This window comes from Tachysurus vachellii, chromosome 14, assembly GCF_030014155.1.
Source record: "Tachysurus vachellii isolate PV-2020 chromosome 14, HZAU_Pvac_v1, whole genome shotgun sequence".
NCBI classification, from domain to species: Eukaryota; Metazoa; Chordata; class Actinopteri; order Siluriformes; family Bagridae; genus Tachysurus; species Tachysurus vachellii.
In genome coordinates this window covers 6,476,437-6,495,971 of record NC_083473.1, presented here as the reverse complement: position 1 = coordinate 6,495,971, position 19,535 = coordinate 6,476,437, and the positions used below count along the sequence as shown (strand labels likewise).

Genomic DNA, 19,535 nt, shown 5'->3' with positions numbered 1-19,535 from the left:
GGAAAACTCAAATCCAGCACCGCACCATCAGCACTGGCGCCTCAGGGTTATGTCCTCTCACCACTGCTCTTCTCCCTGTACACAAATGACTGCACCTCTAATGACCCCTCTGTCAAGCTCCTGAAGTTTGCAGATGACACCACACTGATCAGCCTCATCCAGGACGGTGACGAGTCTGCCTACAACCTGGAGCTGAACACGATCAAGACAGTGGAGATGATCATGGACTTCAGGAGAAAGCCCCCTGCTCTACCCCCACTTAGCATCATGGACAGCTTTGTGACAGCAGTGGAGTCATTCAGATTCCTGGGAACTACAATCTCCCAGGATCTGAAGTGGGACATTCACATAGACTCCATTGTGAAAAATGCCCAGCGTAGGTTGTACTTCCTTCGCCAGCTGAGGAAGTTCAACCTGCCACAGGATCTGCTGAAACAGTTCTACACTGCCATCATTGAATCCATCCTCTGCACCTCAATTACTGCTTGGTTCAGCTCAGCTACCAAATCTGACCTCAGAAGACTACAGAGGGTAGTCCGGACTGCTGAGCGAACCATTGGCACAACACTCCCCACTCTTCAAGATCTGTACTTCTCCAGAGTGTGCAAAAGGGCAAATACAATCACTCTGGACCCCCCACCTCTAGCACACTCCCTCCTTGAACTGTTGCCATCTGGTCGACGCTACAGAGCCCTGAGCACCAGAACGACCAGACATAGGAACAGTTTCTTCCCTCAGGCAATCCATCTGATGAACACTTAACATACGTGGAACACACAACACTATTCTTACACATTATTTACTGAAAACACATACTATTTATATTTCAATTGTACATTTCACACTTGTACATTTGTACATACAAATTGTCTATATTGTATATGTCATTCTGTTGTATATGACATTCTGTAACACTGTGGAGCTTCTGTCACTAAAACAAATTCCTTGTATGTGAAAACACCTGGTAATAAAGCTCTTTCTGATTCTGATTCTGATTCTAACATTATATATATTTGTGTGCTTCAATCTTTGGGGCATCAATTTGATGAATAACCACATACCGGTGCAATGGTCAAGCGTCCACATACATTTGGTCAAATATTTTTTTTCTTTTTGTAAATATAAACTGTGTTAATCATAGTAAGAATGAATACTAATTGTCGATAGTGATCATTGGCTAAAGGGAGTAAAATTAGGCATCGAAACTTACGGGCATTTATGGGAATTAATGGGAATTAATTAGAAATTTGGGGAAATTTATACAAACTGTATCATATACAAGCATAAATATAGACATTTTGTTTGGACATAAGCTGACATGCATGCAATCTACTATAATACAGATGACATTCTAAAAAAAATGACATTATGACAACACTGGCTGAGGTTAAATTTATCCACACATGAGATGGTGTGAGTGGCATATTTCTATGGAATAAGATTGTAAAAAGCTTGTAAAGCACAGATATATAAATAATTAGTTTAACAATTGGAATATTTTGGAATAAAACTTGATGCAAATGAATAGAAATAGGCTAGATGAATAAATATTCCTCAATCAACATGTTTGCTAAAACAAACTATACCCTAGTATATACAATAGTTGTCAAAATCTTGGACAAATTAATTTTTATTTTATTTTTTTATGTTTTTGAAAGAAGTTGTTATGCTAATTTAAGCCTGATGTATTTTAACATAAATAAAAACAGTAATATTGTGAAATATTATTACATTTTAAAATTGAACTTTTATTAAGCAAAGAATCCTAACAAAATAATAGTAATGTGTCTAAACTTTTGACCAGTTCTATACTTCAGTAAAATAACAGAAAACTGGCTAGCAGAGAGGACTAAACAAAGAGCATAATAGCTTGAGATAGCTAGCCTCATAAATTGTTGATGAAATAGTGCTAGCTTACATTTTGCAAATCTGATTTACTGGCTGGCAAGCTACTGTATAAACACATTTTGTATTTGCCTAATAAAACTTTAAAAGCATAGATAAATTATATTTACCAAAGTATATATATGCAAATGTAAATGTATATGCAAACGAAAAAAATGCAAACCTGTGGCATCAATATTTCTGTGGTAATCAGAGCGTGAAAGGGAGAGGGGGTGAGTAAGGGGGATTGATTTGTGGGGGATAGTCTTTTTAGACAGTTTTTTATTGTCTTGCCTAATTGTCTGCTAAGTCAGTGTATTTATATTTACAATGTTATAATTTTGTTGCACAATAGCTTACACAAAGCACAAAGGAGTTTTAAATATAAATTTATGTCATATGTAAATACTTTATGTAAATATTCAACCTGGTGGACATTTTATGACATATTTTGTGTGCAGGGTTCAAGAAATGATCTGTATTATGTTATGGACGAAAAAGCACAGTACATTAGGGGTTTAGCCTCAATAGCCCTGCAGTAGGAGAAGTGCTGAAACAAAATAACAAATCGGAAAACTGTATTTTTAAAACTGTGGAACACTGTATTTTTCTTTTCTTTGCTTTCAGGTAAGAATAGTTATCTAACTATTAGTTATTTTTGTTTATTATTTTGGCCTGTGCCCACCCTGAAGAGATGCCCTTTTGCTGTTGGTTGTATGTACTCTTTATCTATGAAAACTTACCAATACACTTATCTAGAAATTATCTAGAAAAACTTTGTGTCTTTGTTTTTGCCCATTTATAAAGGTATCAAATCACTGAATCCTGAGCTATAGCTCTGTGCAGTCCAACACTAGACTGGGTTGTAACATGTGTTACGCCCCGTCTAGGGGTGAAGGCGAAACATGAAAGGGAATGAGAAACCCGGGTAACTGAAAGAACAATAGTTTATTGAGAACCCAGTGTACAGGTGGGGGTGTGTCTTCAGGAGCCGACAAGGCCAAAATAACAAACAAAACAGCTAATTATTTCACCCTTTAACTTCCCTACTAAACAAAAAGAAAAAGAAAACACAAATCACTTCCCTAACTCCCTGAACAAAACAGTCAGAAAAAGGTACAAACAAAATGGCATCGGTCTCCCTACCTCCCCAAGAATACTATGTACAACTATATACAGTTAAGCAGACAAGTCCAAACAAGGGCAATCCAGAATCAAAGTCATAAGAACAGGCAGGAGTCAGTAATAACATGAAAGGCTAAGCATACAAATATAACGACCAATTGACAAAACTAGTTAACAGCAACAAATAACCACAGCAAATGAGCCAAAAAAGCTAAACAGGAAGTGGTGGTGGAGGCTTTTATAGGCCACAGGGAGTCAGCTGACCAGCAGGGCGTGGCACCAGGTGAACCTCAGGAACCAATCAGGGTTTATCCTGCACAGAAACATAAACACCTCCCCAAAACAGAAAACAAATAGAAAAGGACGTAACACATGGTTCATCTGCCATTGAAACTATACAGGAAGTAGAATTGTGTATAATTTTATTTATTTTGCATGTGTGGAGTTCTGTGTTTACGTTAACTATAAGAAAATAACAATTTCCTTTGTCAAGCAAGAAAAGGAAGAACATTCATATGCTGTAATTTTTAATATGCTGATATTTGATTAACATTTGGAAATATATTTCATAATGCATTAAATAGTACCTTCTAGCACAATAATTTTGCCCATATTGTGATGTTGAAAATAAATTATTAAAGATTTCCACAGTAAAACACTGCTTACTGGATAAATTATATTACAGACATGGTGACTTGGAGAAGAAATATCGTAATTCTACAGTAAAATGCATTTATCTTTTCTTCTGGCTTAATACAAATTTGTCTCTTAAACCTTATTTTTCCCATTATTACAATGAGAAGAGTTGTATAAAAGCTTTCAGAACGCTCTGCTGGATTAACTGCAGTTAGTTTTCTGCCTTGTCTATTTTAAAACCTTCAGAATTTTTCCACATAAACTGCAAAAAATTGACATTTAAATCCACAGTAAGGACAATACATTTTTATACATTCAAAAACACATGAGTTGACGTTCAACTGCAGCAGCCTGCTCTATTGCGTGTATATCTTGAATGACAGAGGAATCCTCCAATCAGCAGTAAGATATCCATTTGCAAAGTACCTTTTCTGGTCTGTCTGTTTTTTCTGAATTTTTTTGTTTTTGTTTTCTGATTTGTTATTTTGTTTTTGGGTTTGTTATTTTGTTTTCTGAATTGTGTTTTGTAAATTGTTATTTTCTATTCTGGTTTGTTATTTTGTTTTGCAATTCTTGGTCATTGTATGTTTGATCCGACCTATTGCTTTCTTATTTTATCAATTTTTGCTCAGACTTGGATCATGTATTTAATGTGTTTCGTTTGCCAAATTGCTGAATCATTCCCTGTCTTCATAAATGATATTCTTTTTAGCAGTAATTAGTGTTCTGTTTGGTTTAAGATCGTGATTGTATTTGCAGTTTTTCTAACCTATTTCAGTTTTTCACCTAACTATGTTGTTGTTAGAGGTTATTTGTACTATTTAATCAGGCTTTTTCTACTCGTCTTTGAATTGTGTACCTAAAGCGATTTTTTGCTAAACTGTCTTGGATCACGTATTTAATGCATTTCGTTTCCAAATCCTTCCATGTCTTCATTAATACTAAAATATTATTATTGTTTTTGATAAAGATAATTTTAGGCTGTGATTGTGTTGTGGGTTTACAACTAGGTTTTTGTAAATCGCTGAAGATGAGTGTGGAAATGGATATTCCTTCATTTCCAACCCAGTTAAATCTCGAATTTGATACATCCCCGGTTTTGTTCCTTGTAATGTGAAATGGAATAGTTTTAAATGACATGATCGAGTACTGCGCATGTGTGAAGAGAATATGCACTTCTCTTACTGTTTTTGGGAGATGTTCAACTAAGTGCCGACTGATCTGTGTCGTTAATCTCAACGTCGTTAATCTGGCATATGAAGCCTGATAATTCTGTTTAATTTCAAAATTGCTTTCCAAACAAATTTTCAGGATTGTTTAAGAGGTACTTTTCTCATTTCCAAGATATCAAAATCGCGTATTAAATAACCCCATTTTGTTTTTTTGAAAGTGTAAGGGATCCTGTACCCAATTCTGTATAATTGCTAAATAGTTTAACCCTGATATTTTCCTCGGGTCAATCTGACCCAGCTGGAAAGTTTAATGTGTCATAACTTGGGTTTTCTTCCACATATTTGCCTGAAATTTACCAGGATTGTTCCAAATTATGAACTTTGCAAGTAAAATTAATTTTGTATATTTTCGTTGAACTATGTGTTCAGACTAGTATATACTACGCGTTTTGGATCCTCCCGGGTCATTTTGACCCGGCCACATTGGTTACACTTTTGCCCTTTTCAGCACAATGAACATACATACAGACACAAAAATGCACACATAAAATGTCCACTAACACACTCACCCAAAACACACACTCACACCCCACACACACACGCACACACACAAATTGGGCATTGCATTTCATTAGGCCTCCAGAAAATAAAAAAAAAGCCAAACATTTGTAAATATTTCACACTTTTGATATGCCTTCGCCTAGCAGAGGGCAAAATATGATCTACCGAAATGATGCCACACACACACACACACACACACACACACACACACACACACACACACACACACACACACACACACAGTCAAACACTGTTCAAAGCATTGGGCATTGCAATTCAGTTGGCCTCCAGAGAAAACAAAAGCTACACATTTGTAAACATTTCACATACACACACACGCGCACACACACACTCATACACACACATGCACACACATGCACGCACACACACAAACACACACATATTGGGCATTGCATTTCATTAGGCCTCCAGAAAAAAAAAGCTAAACATTTGTAAATATTTCTCACTTTTGATATACCTTTGCCTAGCAGAGGGCAAAATATGATCTACTGAAATGATGCTACACACACACACACACACACAAGCACTGGGCATAGCAATTCATTAGGCCTCCAGAAAAAACAAAAGCAACTCATTTGTAAACATTTCACACTTGCATTTGTCCAGCTGGGGACAATATCTTCTCTTCTTCTACCAACAATCTTTATACACACACACACACACACACACACACACACACACACACACACACACACACACACAGGTTGTGTTTTCATGTTCAAATCATATTTGTTTCCTCTCTCTTATTTATAAATTTAGTTGCATCAAAATAATATTTAATAATTTCTGCTTATTTTACTCAAAACATGGCAAAATTTCATAAGGTTTATCGTTCATAAATTAAGTATAATAAAAAAAACATAAGGAGGTAAACAAATTTTTATTCACATGAAATTATGGCATGTTTTTGAGTGTGTGTGTGTGTGTGCGTGTGCGAGTGTGTGTGTGTGTGTAGCCTGTTGTTGGTTGATCAGATGGTATAATTTTGTTGCACAATAGCTTACACAAAGTGTTAAATATAAATTTATGTAATATATGAATACTTTATGTAAATATTCAACCTGATGGACATTTTATGACATTATTTTGTGTGCAGGATTCAAGAAATGATGCTAAACACACACACACACACACACACACACACAAGCACTGGGCATAGCAATTCATTAGGCCTCTAGAAAAAACAAAAGCTACTCATTTGTAAATATTTCACACTTGTTAGATGCATTTGTCCAGCTGGGGGCAAAATCTGATCTACCAACAAGCTTTACACACACACACACAGAAACACACACACACACAAGCATTGGGCATTACAATTCATTGGGCCTCCAAAAAAACAAAAACAATCATTTGTAAGTTTTTCACACTTGTTATATGCATTTGTCCAGCTGGGGACAATATCTTCTCTTTTCTTCTTCTTCTACCAACAATCTTTACACACACACACACACACACACACACACACACACACACACACAGGTTGTGTTTTCATATTCAAATCATATTTGTTTCCTCTCTCTTGTTTAGAAATTTAGTTGCATCAGTCAGCTTTGTAAATTTATAAATAAGAGAGAGGAAACATTTTGTTGCATCAGTCAGCTTTGCCCCTCCTCGAACCGCCACCTTATTGTGGTGGAGGGGTTTGCGTGCCTGAATGATCCTAGGAGCTATGTTGTCTGGGGCTTTCTGCCCCTGGTAGGGTCTCCCAAGGCAAACAGGTCCTGGGTGACGGGCCAGACAAAGAGCGGTTCAAATACCCCTTATGAGAAATTTAATAGCAAGGTCCGTGACGTCGCCCGGTATGGCGCAACTGGGGCCCCACCCTGGAGCCAGGCCCGGGGTTGGGGCTCGCATGAGAGCGCCTGGTGGCCAGGTCTTACCCCACGGGGCCCGGCTGGGCTCAGCCCGAAGGAGCGACGTGGGGCCGATCTCCTGTGGGCACACCACCTGCAGGAGGAACCGTAACCGTTGTTTCATCTGACCTCCGGCCATATGTCTTGGACACTCGGGTAAAGAGAGGGGCGGAGCTGTCAACTCATCACCACCTGGTGGTGAGTTGGATCCGATGGCAGGGGAGGAAGTTGGACAGACTTGGCAGACACAAACGTACTGTGATGGTCTGCTGGGAACAGAGTCTCCGGTCAGAGAGATCTTCAACTCCCACCTCCGGCAGAGCTTCAACCAGATTCCGAGGGAGGTTGGAGACATTGAGTCCGAGTGGACCATGTTCTCCACCTCCATTGTCGACGCGGCCGCTCGGAGATGTGACCGTAAGGTCTCTGGTGCCTGTCGTGGCGGCAATCCCCAAACCCGCTGGTGGACCCCGGAAGTAACGGATGCCGTCAAGCTGAAGAAGGAGTCCTATCGAGCCTGGTTGGCTCGGGGAACTCCGGAGGCAGCTGAAAGGTACCAGAGGGCCAAGCGAGCTTCAGCCCGGGTGGTTGCGGAGGCAAAAACTCGGGTCCGGGCGGAGTTCAGTGAGGCCATGGAGAAGAACTATCAGTTGGCCTCGAAGAAATTCTGGCAAACCATCCGGCACCTCAGGAGGGGGAAGCAGTGCCCTGCGCACACTGTTTACAGTGGGAGTGGGAATCTGCTGACTTGGACTGGGGACATCCTCGGACGGTGGAAGGAGTACTTCGAGGTTCTCCTCAAGCCCACCGACATGTCTTCCATTGAGGAAGCAGAGGCCGAGGGCTCAGTTGTGGACTCGTCGATCCCCCAAGCTGAGGTCACTGAGGTAGTTGAGAAACTCCTCAGTGGCAAGGCACCAGGGGTGGATGAGATCTGCCCTGAGTACATCAAATATCTGTATGTTGTGGGGCTGTCTTGGTTGACATGCCTCTGCAACATTGCGTGGCAGCTGGGGACAGTGCCTCTGGACTGGCAGACTGGGGTGGTGGTCCCTCTGTTTAAGAAGGGGGACAGGAGGGTGTGTTCCAACTACAGGGGGATCACACTCCTCAGCCTCCCCGGAAAAGTCTATGCCAGGGTACTGGAGAGGAGAATTCGGCCGATAGTCAAACCTCGGATTCAGGAGGAACAATGCGGTTTTCGTCCCGGTCGTGGAACACCGGACCATCTCTATACCCTCGCCAGGTTGCTGGAGGGTTCATGGGAGTTTGCCCAACCAGTCCACATGTGCTTTGTGGATCTGGAGAAGGCATTCGACTGTGTCCCTCGTGGTGACCTGTGGGGGGTGCTCTGGGAGTATGGGGTCCGGGGCCCTCTGCTCAGGGCTGTCCGGTCCCTATATGACCAAAGCAGGGGTTTGGTTCGCATTGCCGGCAGTAAGTCAGACTTGTTCCCGGTGCATGTTGGACTCCGGCAGGGCTGCCCTTTGTCACCGGTCCTGTTCATTATCTATATGGACAGGATTTCTAGGCGCAGTCGGGGGCCGGAGGGAGTCCGGTTTGGGGACCACAGGATTTCGTCTCTGCTTTTTGCAGATGATGTTGTCCTGATGACTTCCTCAAATCAGGACCTTCAGCGTGCACTGGGACGGTTTGCAGCCGAGTGTGAAGCGGCGGGGATGAGAATCAGCACCTCCAAGTCCGAGGCCATGGTTCTCAACTGGAAAAGGGTGGCTTGCCCCCTTCAGTTTGGTGGAGAGCTCCTGCCTCAAGTGGAGGAGTTTAAGTATCTTGGGGTCTTGTTCACGAGTGAGGGAAGGATGGAGCGGGAGATCGACAGGCGGATCGGTGTATCTTGTGCAGTGATGCGGTCGATATACCGGTCTGTTGTGGTGAAGAAGGAGCTGAGCCGCAAGGCGAAGCTCTCTATTTACCAGTCGATCTACGTTCCTACCCTCACCTATGGTCATGAGCTTTGGGTCATGACCAAAAGGACAAGATCCCGGATACAGGCGGCCGAAATGAGTTTCAGCCGCAGGGTGGCTGGGCGCTCCCTTAGAGATAAGGTGAGGAGCTCGGTCATTCGGGAGGAGCTCAGAGTAGAGCCGCTGCTCCTCCACATCGAGAGGAGTCAGCTAAGGTGGCTCGGACATCTGTTCCGGATGCCTCCTGGACGCCTCCCTGGGGAGGTGTTCCGGGCATGTCCAAATGGGAGGAGGCCCCGGGGAAGACCTAGGACACGCTGGAGGGACTATGTCTCTCGGCTGGCCTGGGAATGCCTCGGTATTCCCCCGGAAGAGCTGGAGGAAGTGTCTTGGGAGAGGGAAGTCTGGGCATCCCTGCTTAGACTGCTGCCCCCGCGACCCGGCCCTGGATAAGCGGTACAAAATGGATGGATGGATGGACAGTCAGCTTTGGCCTGGAGATGTGCTGAATAATGTTTGACATTTATCAATCAGTGGTTATCCAAAATAATATTTAATAATTTTTGCTTATTTTACTCAAAACATGGCAAAATTTCATAAGGTTTATCGTTCATAAATTAAGTATGATAAAAAAAAACATAAGGAGTTAAACGAATTTTTATTCACATGAAATTATGCCATGTTTTTAGGTGTGTGCGTGTGTGCATGCGTGTGCGTGTGTGTATGTGTGTGTGTGTGTGTGTGTGTGTGTAGCCTGTTGTTGGTTGATCAGATGACATCAGGTGGGCAAAATACATATTACAAGGGTAAAATAGATATTACACACAGAATGGTGATCATTGTAGAATTTTTGATTTATAAGCATTCAAGTCAAATTGGCCTGGAAAAAACAGGTTTTATTATTTGCTGACATTAAAAATGGTCAAAATTGTGTCAAAACAATCTCCTGCCCTTGAAATATAACAGCCTGTATTTGTGCATCAACTTTTGTGCCCCTGTAGTGAAAATAATTCAAAATTTCTGTTTTTTTTTACTAAAAAATGAGGCATTTTTGTATATAAATAAGGTTTAATATACCAAATATATATATATATATATATATATATATATATATATATATATATTTTACAAAATATGTGTTAATATGTTGGAAACACGTTAGACTAAAAAGGTGAAAAAAAAGGCTATCATATATACTTCATTTTTTATAAGCAGTCAAAACAGACAAGGTCAAGTTGACTCAGCGCTCCTAATTTGTACAGGAGGACAATAGGAGGGTTAAAATCGTTTTGTCATTAAAAGTTGTCTTGTAAATATAATTCTACATTGCAATTAAGCAGGTTTTTGTTTTTCAACCAGGTTTTCTAGATTTTTTACGGATAGATGGCTACGAGCACTACGTGAATTCAAATGGATCTACCTGTCTTTTTGGACCCCGCCCCTTTTCGGTGTAGCAGCGAAAGGGTTTTGCTTACACTGTCTTAGTTCATGGAATTTATGCTTTTCAGTACCGTGTCTTCATAAATGTTGATTCTTTTCAAAAATACTTTTAGTCTGTGATTACTGTGCTGTTTTTTTTTTTCAAACAAATGTTCAAGATAGTTTTAGAGGAGTTTTGAAATAAATATCCTTTCAATTCCAAGATATAAAAAAGTATCAGCTTCTTTTTGTAAGCGTTTAAATTTAATGCCATTTGATGTACTTTTCTTGACATCTTGTTAATTCTTAACCATGTGTTTTTTCACTCAAATACTGGCAGGATTTTCGTTCTTGTCTTAGATCTGTGATTGATATAATAGCACTTGGGCGATGTTTTTGGACATACCATCCTTGATCGTCTGCTTTCTGATTGTAGGCATATATGGTTGTGACCGTCCTCTTTATTCTTGCGCAGAGGCAATATCGTAGCTTATGAGGTCAATCCGAGGCGCGATCATTGCTGGTTGAAAACTTTACCCAATACCCCGCCTGGATGACTTGAAAAATAGTCAGCCGTGGCAATTTTTGATGGTCTCTTATGAGACCTTTCAAAGTATGTTGAAAAGAAAAGAAACGATTGTGTTGTGTTTTTTTAGCCTAACTGTAACCGATGTCTCGTTTTATTTTTGTGCTATATTTGTGAATGTTTTTGCTTCGACTTTTTTTGTGTTGTTTTTGGTTTCTGTAGACAACGTTTTAATAATAGCTAAATTGTTTAAAATCGCTTTTTCATTAAAAGTAGTCTTGCAATTAAGCAGGTTTTTGTTTTTCAACCAGGTTTTCTAGATTTTTTACGGATAGATGGCTACGAGCACTACGTGAATTCAAATGGATCTACCTGTCTTTTTGGACCCCGCCCCTTTTCTGGTGTAGCAGCGAAAGGGTTTTGCTTACACTGTCTTAGTTCATGGAATTTATGCTTTTCAGTACCGTGTCTTCATAAATGTTGATTCTTTTCAAAAATACTTTTAGTCTGTGATTACTGTGCCGTTTATTTTTTCAAACAAATGTTCAAGATAGTTTTAGAGGAGTTTTGAAATAAATATCCTTTCAATTCCAAGATATAAAAAAGTATCAGTTTCTTTTTGTAAGCGTTTTAATTTAATGCCATTTGATGTACTTTTCTTGACATCTTGTTAATTCTTAACCATGTGTTTTTTCACTCAAATACTGGCAGGATTTTCGTTCTTGTCTTAGATCTGTGATTGATATAATAGCACTTGGGCGATGTTTTTGGACATACCATCCTTGATCGTCTGTTTCTGATTGTAGGCATATATGGTTGTGACCGTCCTCTTTATTCTTGCGCAGAGGCAATATCGTAGCTTATGAGGTCAGTCCGAGGCGCGATCATTGCTGGTTGAAAACTTTACCCAATACCCCGCCTGGATGACTTGAAAAATAGTCAGCCGTGGCAATTTTTGATGGTCTCTTATGAGACCTTAAAAGTATGTTGAAAAGAAAAGAAACGATTGTGTTGTGTTTTTTTAGCCTAACTGTAACCGATGTCTCGTTTTATTTTTGTGCTATATTTGTGAATGTTTTTGCTTCGACTTTTTTGTGTTGTTTTTGGTTTCTGTAGACAACGTTTTAATAATAGCTAAATTGTTTAAAATCGCTTTTTCATTAAAAGTAGTCTTGCAATTAAGCAGGTTTTTGTTTTTCAACCAGGTTTTCTAGATTTTTTACGGATAGATGGCTACGAGCACTACGTGAATTCAAATGGATCTACCTGTCTTTTTGGACCCCGCCCCTTTTCGGTGTAGCAGCGAAAGGGTTTTGCTTACACTGTCTTAGTTCATGTAATTTATGTTTTTCAGTACCGTGTCTTCATAAATGTTGATTCTTTTCAAAAATACTTTTAGTCTGTGATTACCCTGCTGTTTTTTTTTTTTTCAAACAAATGTTCAAGATAGTTTTAGAGGAGTTTTGAAATAAATATCCTTTCAATTCCAAGATATAAAAAAGTATCATTTTCTTTTTGTAAGCGTTTAAATTTAATGCCATTTGATGTACTTTTCTTGACATCTTGTTCATTCTTAACCATGTGTTTTTTCACTCAAATACTGGCAGGATTTTCGTTCTTGTCTTAGATCTGTGATTGATATAATAGCACTTGGGCGATGTTTTTGGACATACCATCCTTGATCGTCTGCTTTCTGATTGTAGGCATATATGGTTGTGACCGTCCTCTTTATTCTTGTGCAGAGGCAATATCGTAGCTTATGAGGTCAATCCGAGGCGCGATCATTGCTGGTTGAAAACTTTACCCAATACCCCGCCTGGATGACTTGAAAAATAGTCAGCCGTGGCAATTTTTGATGGTCTCTTATGAGACCTTTCAAAGTATGTTGAAAAGAAAAGAAACGATTGTGTTGTGTTTTTTTAGCCTAACTGTAACCGATGTCTCGTTTTATTTTTGTGCTATATTTGTGAATGTTTTTGCTTCGACTTTTTTTGTGTTGTTTTTGGTTTCTGTAGACAACGTTTTAATAATAGCTAAATTGTTTAAAATCTCTTTTTCATTAAAAGTAGTCTTGCAATTAAGCAGGTTTTTGTTTTTCAACCAGGTTTTCTAGATTTTTTACGGATAGATGGCTACGAGCACTACGTGAATTCAAATGGATCTACCTGTCTTTTTGGACCCCGCCCCTTTTCGGTGTAGCAGCGAAAGGGTTTTGCTTACACTGTCTTAGTTCATGTAATTTATGCTTTTCAGTACCGTGTCTTCATAAATGTTGATTCTTTTCAAAAATACTTTTAGTCTGTGATTACTGTGCTGTTTTTTTTTTCAAACAAATGTTCAAGATAGTTTTAGAGGAGTTTTGAATTAAATATCCTTTCAATTCCAAGATATAAAAAATTATCAGTTTCTTTTTGTAAGTGTTTTAATTTAATGCCATTTGATGTACTTTTCTTGACATCTTGTTCATTCTTAACCATGTGTTTTTTCACTCAAATACTGGCAGGATTTTCGTTCTTGTCTTAGATCTGTGATTGATATAATAGCACTTGGGCGATGTTTTTGGACATACCATCCTTGATCGTCTGCTTTCTGATTGTAGGCATATATGGTTGTGACCGTCCTCTTTATTCTTGCGCAGAGGCAATATCGTAGCTTATGAGGTCAATCCGAGGCGCGATCATTGCTGGTTGAAAACTTTACCCAATACCCCGCCTGGATGACTTGAAAAATAGTCAGCCGTGGCAATTTTTGATGGTCTCTTATGAGACCTTTAAAAGTATGTTGAAAAGAAAAGAAACGATTGTGTTGTGTTTTTTTAGCCTAACTGTAACCGATGTCTCGTTTTTATTTTTGTGCTATATTTGTGAATGTTTTTGCTTCGACTTTTTTTGTGTTGTTTTTGGTTTCTGTAGACAACGTTTTAATAATAGCTAAATTGTTTAAAATCGCTTTTTCATTAAAAGTAGTCTTGCAATTAAGCAGGTTTTTGTTTTTCAACCAGGTTTTCTAGATTTTTTACGGATAGATGGCTACGAGCACTACGTGAATTCAAATGGATCTACCTGTCTTTTTGGACCCCGCCCCTTTTCTGGTGTAGCAGCGAAAGGGTTTTGCTTACACTGTCTTAGTTCATGGAATTTATGCTTTTCAGTACCGTGTCTTCATAAATGTTGATTCTTTTCAAAAATACTTTTAGTCTGTGATTACTGTGCCGTTTTTTTCTTCAAACAAATGTTCAAGATAGTTTTAGAGGAGTTTTGAAATAAATATCCTTTCAATTCCAAGATATAAAAAAGTATCAGTTTCTTTTTGTAAGCGTTTAAATTTAATGCCATTTGATGTACTTTTCTTGACATCTTGTTAATTCTTAACCATGTGTTTTTTCACTCAAATACTGGCAGGATTTTCGTTCTTGTCTTAGATCTGTGATTGATATAATAGCACTTGGGCGATGTTTTTGGACATACCATCCTTGATCGTCTGCTTTCTGATTGTAGGCATATATGGTTGTGACCGTCCTCTTTATTCTTGCGCAGAGGCAATATCGTAGCTTATGAGGTCTATCCGAGGCGCGATCATTGCTGGTTGAAAACTTTACCCAATACCCCGCCTGGATGACTTGAAAAATAGTCAGCCGTGGCAATTTTTGATGGTCTCTTATGAGACCTTTAAAAGTATGTTGAAAAGAAAAGAAACGATTGTGTTGTGTTTTTTTAGCCTAACTGTAACCGATGTCTCGTTTTATTTTTGTGCTATATTTGTGAATGTTTTTGCTTCGACTTTTTTGTGTTGTTTTTGGTTTCTGTAGACAACGTTTTAATAATAGCTAAATTGTTTAAAATCGCTTTTTCATTAAAAGTAGTCTTGCAATTAAGCAGGTTTTTGTTTTTCAACCAGGTTTTCTAGATTTTTTACGGATAGATGGCTACGAGCACTACGTGAATTCAAATGGATCTACCTGTCTTTTTGGACCCCGCCCCTTTTCGGTGTAGCAGCGAAAGGGTTTTGCTTACACTGTCTTAGTTCATGTAATTTATGCTTTTCAGTACCGTGTCTTCATAAATGTTGATTCTTTTCAAAAATACTTTTAGTCTGTGATTACTGTGCTGTTTTTTTTTTTTTCAAACAAATGTTCAAGATAGTTTTAGAGGAGTTTTGAAATAAATATCCTTTCAATTCCAAGATATAAAAAAGTATCAGTTTCTTTTTGTAAGCGTTTAAATTTAATGCCATTTGATGTACTTTTCTTGACATCTTGTTCATTCTTAACCATGTGTTTTTTCACTCAAATACTGGCAGGATTTTCGTTCTTGTCTTAGATCTGTGATTGATATAATAGCACTTGGGCGATGTTTTTGGACATACCATCCTTGATCGTCTGCTTTCTGATTGTAGGCATATATGGTTGTGACCGTCCTCTTTATTCTTGCGCAGAGGCAATATCGTAGCTTATGAGGTCAATCCGAGGCGCGATCATTGCTGGTTGAAAACTTTACCCAATACCCCGCCTGGATGACTTGAAAAATAGTCAGCCGTGGCAATTTTTGATGGTCTCTTATGAGACTTTTAAAAGTATATTGAAAAGAAAAGAAACGATTGTGTTGTGTTTTTTTAGCCTAACTGTAACCGATGTCTCGTTTTATTTTTGTGCTATATTTGTGAATGTTTTTGCTTCGACTTTTTTTGTGTTGTTTTTGGTTTCTGTAGACAACGTTTTAATAATTGCTAAATTGTTTAAAATCTCTTTTTCATTAAAAGTAGTCTTGCAATTAAGCAGGTTTTTGTTTTTCAACCAGGTTTTCTAGATTTTTTACGGATAGATGGCTACGAGCACTACGTGAATTCAAATGGATCTACCTGTCTTTTTGGACCCCGCCCCTTTTCGGTGTAGCAGCGAAAGAGTTTTGCTTACACTGTCTTAGTTCATGGAATTTATGCTTTTCAGTACCGTGTCTTCATAAATGTTGATTCTTTTCAAAAATACTTTTAGTCTGTGATTACTGTGCCGTTTTTTTTCTTCAAACAAATGTTCAAGATAGTTTTAGAGGAGTTTTGAAATAAATATCCTTTCAATTCCAAGATATAAAAAAGTATCAGTTTCTTTTTGTAAGTGTTTTAATTTAATGCCATTTGATGTACTTTTCTTGACATCTTGTTCATTCTTAACCATGTGTTTTTTCACTCAAATACTGGCAGGATTTTCGTTCTTGTCTTAGATCTGTGATTGATATAATAGCACTTGGGCGATGTTTTTGGACATACCATCCTTGATCGTCTGCTTTCTGATTGTAGGCATATATGGTTGTGACCGTCCTCTTTATTCTTGCGCAGAGGCAATATCGTAGCTTATGAGGTCAATCCGAGGCGCGATCATTGCTGGTTGAAAACTTTACCCAATACCCCGCCTGGATGACTTGAAAAATAGTCAGCCGTGGCAATTTTTGATGGTCTCTTATGAGACCTTTAAAAGTATGTTGAAAAGAAAAGAAACGATTGTGTTGTGTTTTTTTAGCCTAACTGTAACCGATGTCTCGTTTTTATTTTTGTGCTATATTTGTGAATGTTTTTGCTTCGACTTTTTTTGTGTTGTTTTTGGTTTCTGTAGACAACGTTTTAATAATAGCTAAATTGTTTAAAATCGCTTTTTCATTAAAAGTAGTCTTGCAATTAAGCAGGTTTTTGTTTTTCAACCAGGTTTTCTAGATTTTTTACGGATAGATGGCTACGAGCACTACGTGAATTCAAATGGATCTACCTGTCTTTTTGGACCCCGCCCCTTTTCGGTGTAGCAGCGAAAGGGTTTTGCTTACACTGTCTTAGTTCATGTAATTTATGCTTTTCAGTACCGTGTCTTCATAAATGTTGATTCTTTTCAAAAATACTTTTAGTCTGTGATTACTGTGCTGTTTTTTTTTTTCAAACAAATGTTCAAGATAGTTTTAGAGGAGTTTTGAAATAAATATCCTTTCAATTCCAAGATATAAAAAAGTATCAGTTTCTTTTTGTAAGCGTTTAAATTTAATGCCATTTGATGTACTTTTCTTGACATCTTGTTCATTCTTAACCATGTGTTTTTTCACTCAAATACTGGCAGGATTTTCGTTCTTGTCTTAGATCTGTGATTGATATAATAGCACTTGGGCGATGTTTTTGGACATACCATCCTTGATCGTCTGCTTTCTGATTGTAGGCATATATGGTTGTGACCGTCCTCTTTATTCTTGCGCAGAGGCAATATCGTAGCTTATGAGGTCAATCCGAGGCGCGATCATTGCTGGTTGAAAACTTTACCCAATACCCCGCCTGGATGACTTGAAAAATAGTCAGCCGTGGCAATTTTTGATGGTCTCTTATGAGACCTTTAAAAGTATGTTGAAAAGAAAAGAAACGATTGTGTTGTGTTTTTTTAGCCTAACTGTAACCGATGTCTCGTTTTTATTTTTGTGCTATATTTGTGAATGTTTTTGCTTCGACTTTTTTTGTGTTGTTTTTGGTTTCTGTAGACAACGTTTTAATAATAGCTAAATTGTTTAAAATCTCTTTTTCATTAAAAGTAGTCTTGCAATTAAGCAGGTTTTTGTTTTTCAACCAGGTTTTCTAGATTTTTTACGGATAGATGGCTACGAGCACTACGTGAATTCAAATGGATCTACCTGTCTTTTTGGACCCCGCCCCTTTTCGGTGTAGCAGCGAAAGGGTTTTGCTTACACTGTCTTAGTTCATGTAATTTATGCTTTTCAGTACCGTGTCTTCATAAATGTTGATTCTTTTCAAAAATACTTTTAGTCTGTGATTACTGTGCCGTTTTTTTTCTTCAAACAAATGTTCAAGATAGTTTTAGAGGAGTTTTGAAATAAATATCCTTTCAATTCCAAGATATAAAAAAGTATCAGTTTCTTTTTGTAAGCGTTTAAATGTAATGCCATTTGATATACTTTTCTTGACATCTTGTTCATTCTTAACCATGTGTTTTTTCACTCAAATACTGGCAGGATTTTCGTTCTTGTCTTAGATCTGTGATTGATATAATAGCACTTGGGCGATGTTTTTGGACATACCATCCTTGATCGTCTGCTTTCTGATTGTAGGCATATATGGTTGTGACCGTCCTCTTTATTCTTGCGCAGAGGCAATATCGTAGCTTATGAGGTCAATCCGAGGCGCGATCATTGCTGGTTGAAAACTTTACCCAATACCCCGCCTGGATGACTTGAAAAATAGTCAGCCGTGGCAATTTTTGATGGTCTCTTATGAGACCTTTAAAAGTATGTTGAAAAGAAAAGAAACGATTGTGTTGTGTTTTTTTAGCCTAACTGTAACCGATGTCTCGTTTTTATTTTTGTGCTATATTTGTGAATGTTTTTGCTTCGACTTTTTTTGTGTTGTTTTTGGTTTCTGTAGACAACGTTTTAATAATAGCTAAATTGTTTAAAATCGCTTTTTCATTAAAAGTAGTCTTGCAATTAAGCAGGTTTTTGTTTTTCAACCAGGTTTTCTAGATTTTTTACGGATAGATGGCTACGAGCACTACGTGAATTCAAATGGATCTACCTGTCTTTTTGGACCCCGCCCCTTTTCTGGTGTAGCAGCGAAAGGGTTTTGCTTACACTGTCTTAGTTCATGTAATTTATGCTTTTCAGTACCGTGTCTTCATAAATGTTGATTCTTTTCAAAAATACTTTTAGTCTGTGATTACTGTGCCGTTTTTTTTCTTCAAACAAATGTTCAAGATAGTTTTAGAGGAGTTTTGAAATAAATATCCTTTCAATTCCAAGATATAAAAAAGTATCAGTTTCTTTTTGTAAGCGTTTAAATGTAATGCCATTTGATATACTTTTCTTGACATCTTGTTCATTCTTAACCATGTGTTTTTTCACTCAAATACTGGCAGGATTTTCGTTCTTGTCTTAGATCTGTGATTGATATAATAGCACTTGGGCGATGTTTTTGGACATACCATCCTTGATCGTCTGCTTTCTGATTGTAGGCATATATGGTTGTGACCGTCCTCTTTATTCTTGCGCAGAGGCAATATCGTAGCTTATGAGGTCAATCCGAGGCGCGATCATTGCTGGTTGAAAACTTTACCCAATACCCCGCCTGGATGACTTGAAAAATAGTCAGCCGTGGCAATTTTTGATGGTCTCTTATGAGACCTTTAAAAGTATGTTGAAAAGAAAAGAAACGATTGTGTTGTGTTTTTTTAGCCTAACTGTAACCGATGTCTCGTTTTTATTTTTGTGCTATATTTGTGAATGTTTTTGCTTCGACTTTTTTTGTGTTGTTTTTGGTTTCTGTAGACAACGTTTTAATAATAGCTAAATTGTTTAAAATCGCTTTTTCATTAAAAGTAGTCTTGCAATTAAGCAGGTTTTTGTTTTTCAACCAGGTTTTCTAGATTTTTTACGGA

At 38.1% G+C, this 19,535-nt stretch overlaps 10 non-coding genes across 10 annotated transcripts; all 10 read left to right on the top strand.

Annotated features, from left to right (window-relative positions):
- The first annotated feature begins 11,062 nt into the window (after window positions 1–11,062).
- Window positions 11,063–11,203, top strand: LOC132857583 (U4 spliceosomal RNA). Its single transcript, XR_009649578.1, has one exon. It is a non-coding gene; the product is annotated as a U4 spliceosomal RNA (small nuclear RNA).
- Window positions 11,204–11,958: 755 nt separating this feature from the next.
- On the top strand, window positions 11,959–12,099 carry LOC132857585 (U4 spliceosomal RNA). The gene has a single exon (XR_009649580.1). It is a non-coding gene; the product is annotated as a U4 spliceosomal RNA (small nuclear RNA).
- A 756-nt stretch (window positions 12,100–12,855) lies between these two features.
- Window positions 12,856–12,996, top strand: LOC132857562 (U4 spliceosomal RNA). Its single transcript, XR_009649560.1, has one exon. It is a non-coding gene; the product is annotated as a U4 spliceosomal RNA (small nuclear RNA).
- A 755-nt stretch (window positions 12,997–13,751) lies between these two features.
- LOC132857582 (U4 spliceosomal RNA) lies at window positions 13,752–13,892 on the top strand. The gene has a single exon (XR_009649577.1). It is a non-coding gene; the product is annotated as a U4 spliceosomal RNA (small nuclear RNA).
- A 757-nt stretch (window positions 13,893–14,649) lies between these two features.
- Window positions 14,650–14,790, top strand: LOC132857561 (U4 spliceosomal RNA). Its single transcript, XR_009649559.1, has one exon. It is a non-coding gene; the product is annotated as a U4 spliceosomal RNA (small nuclear RNA).
- Window positions 14,791–15,547: 757 nt separating this feature from the next.
- On the top strand, window positions 15,548–15,688 carry LOC132857581 (U4 spliceosomal RNA). Its single transcript, XR_009649576.1, has one exon. It is a non-coding gene; the product is annotated as a U4 spliceosomal RNA (small nuclear RNA).
- Window positions 15,689–16,444: 756 nt separating this feature from the next.
- On the top strand, window positions 16,445–16,585 carry LOC132857580 (U4 spliceosomal RNA). Its single transcript, XR_009649575.1, has one exon. It is a non-coding gene; the product is annotated as a U4 spliceosomal RNA (small nuclear RNA).
- Window positions 16,586–17,342: 757 nt separating this feature from the next.
- Window positions 17,343–17,483, top strand: LOC132857579 (U4 spliceosomal RNA). Its single transcript, XR_009649574.1, has one exon. It is a non-coding gene; the product is annotated as a U4 spliceosomal RNA (small nuclear RNA).
- A 757-nt stretch (window positions 17,484–18,240) lies between these two features.
- LOC132857578 (U4 spliceosomal RNA) lies at window positions 18,241–18,381 on the top strand. The gene has a single exon (XR_009649573.1). It is a non-coding gene; the product is annotated as a U4 spliceosomal RNA (small nuclear RNA).
- Window positions 18,382–19,139: 758 nt separating this feature from the next.
- On the top strand, window positions 19,140–19,280 carry LOC132857575 (U4 spliceosomal RNA). The gene has a single exon (XR_009649572.1). It is a non-coding gene; the product is annotated as a U4 spliceosomal RNA (small nuclear RNA).
- Window positions 19,281–19,535: the final 255 nt, after the last annotated feature.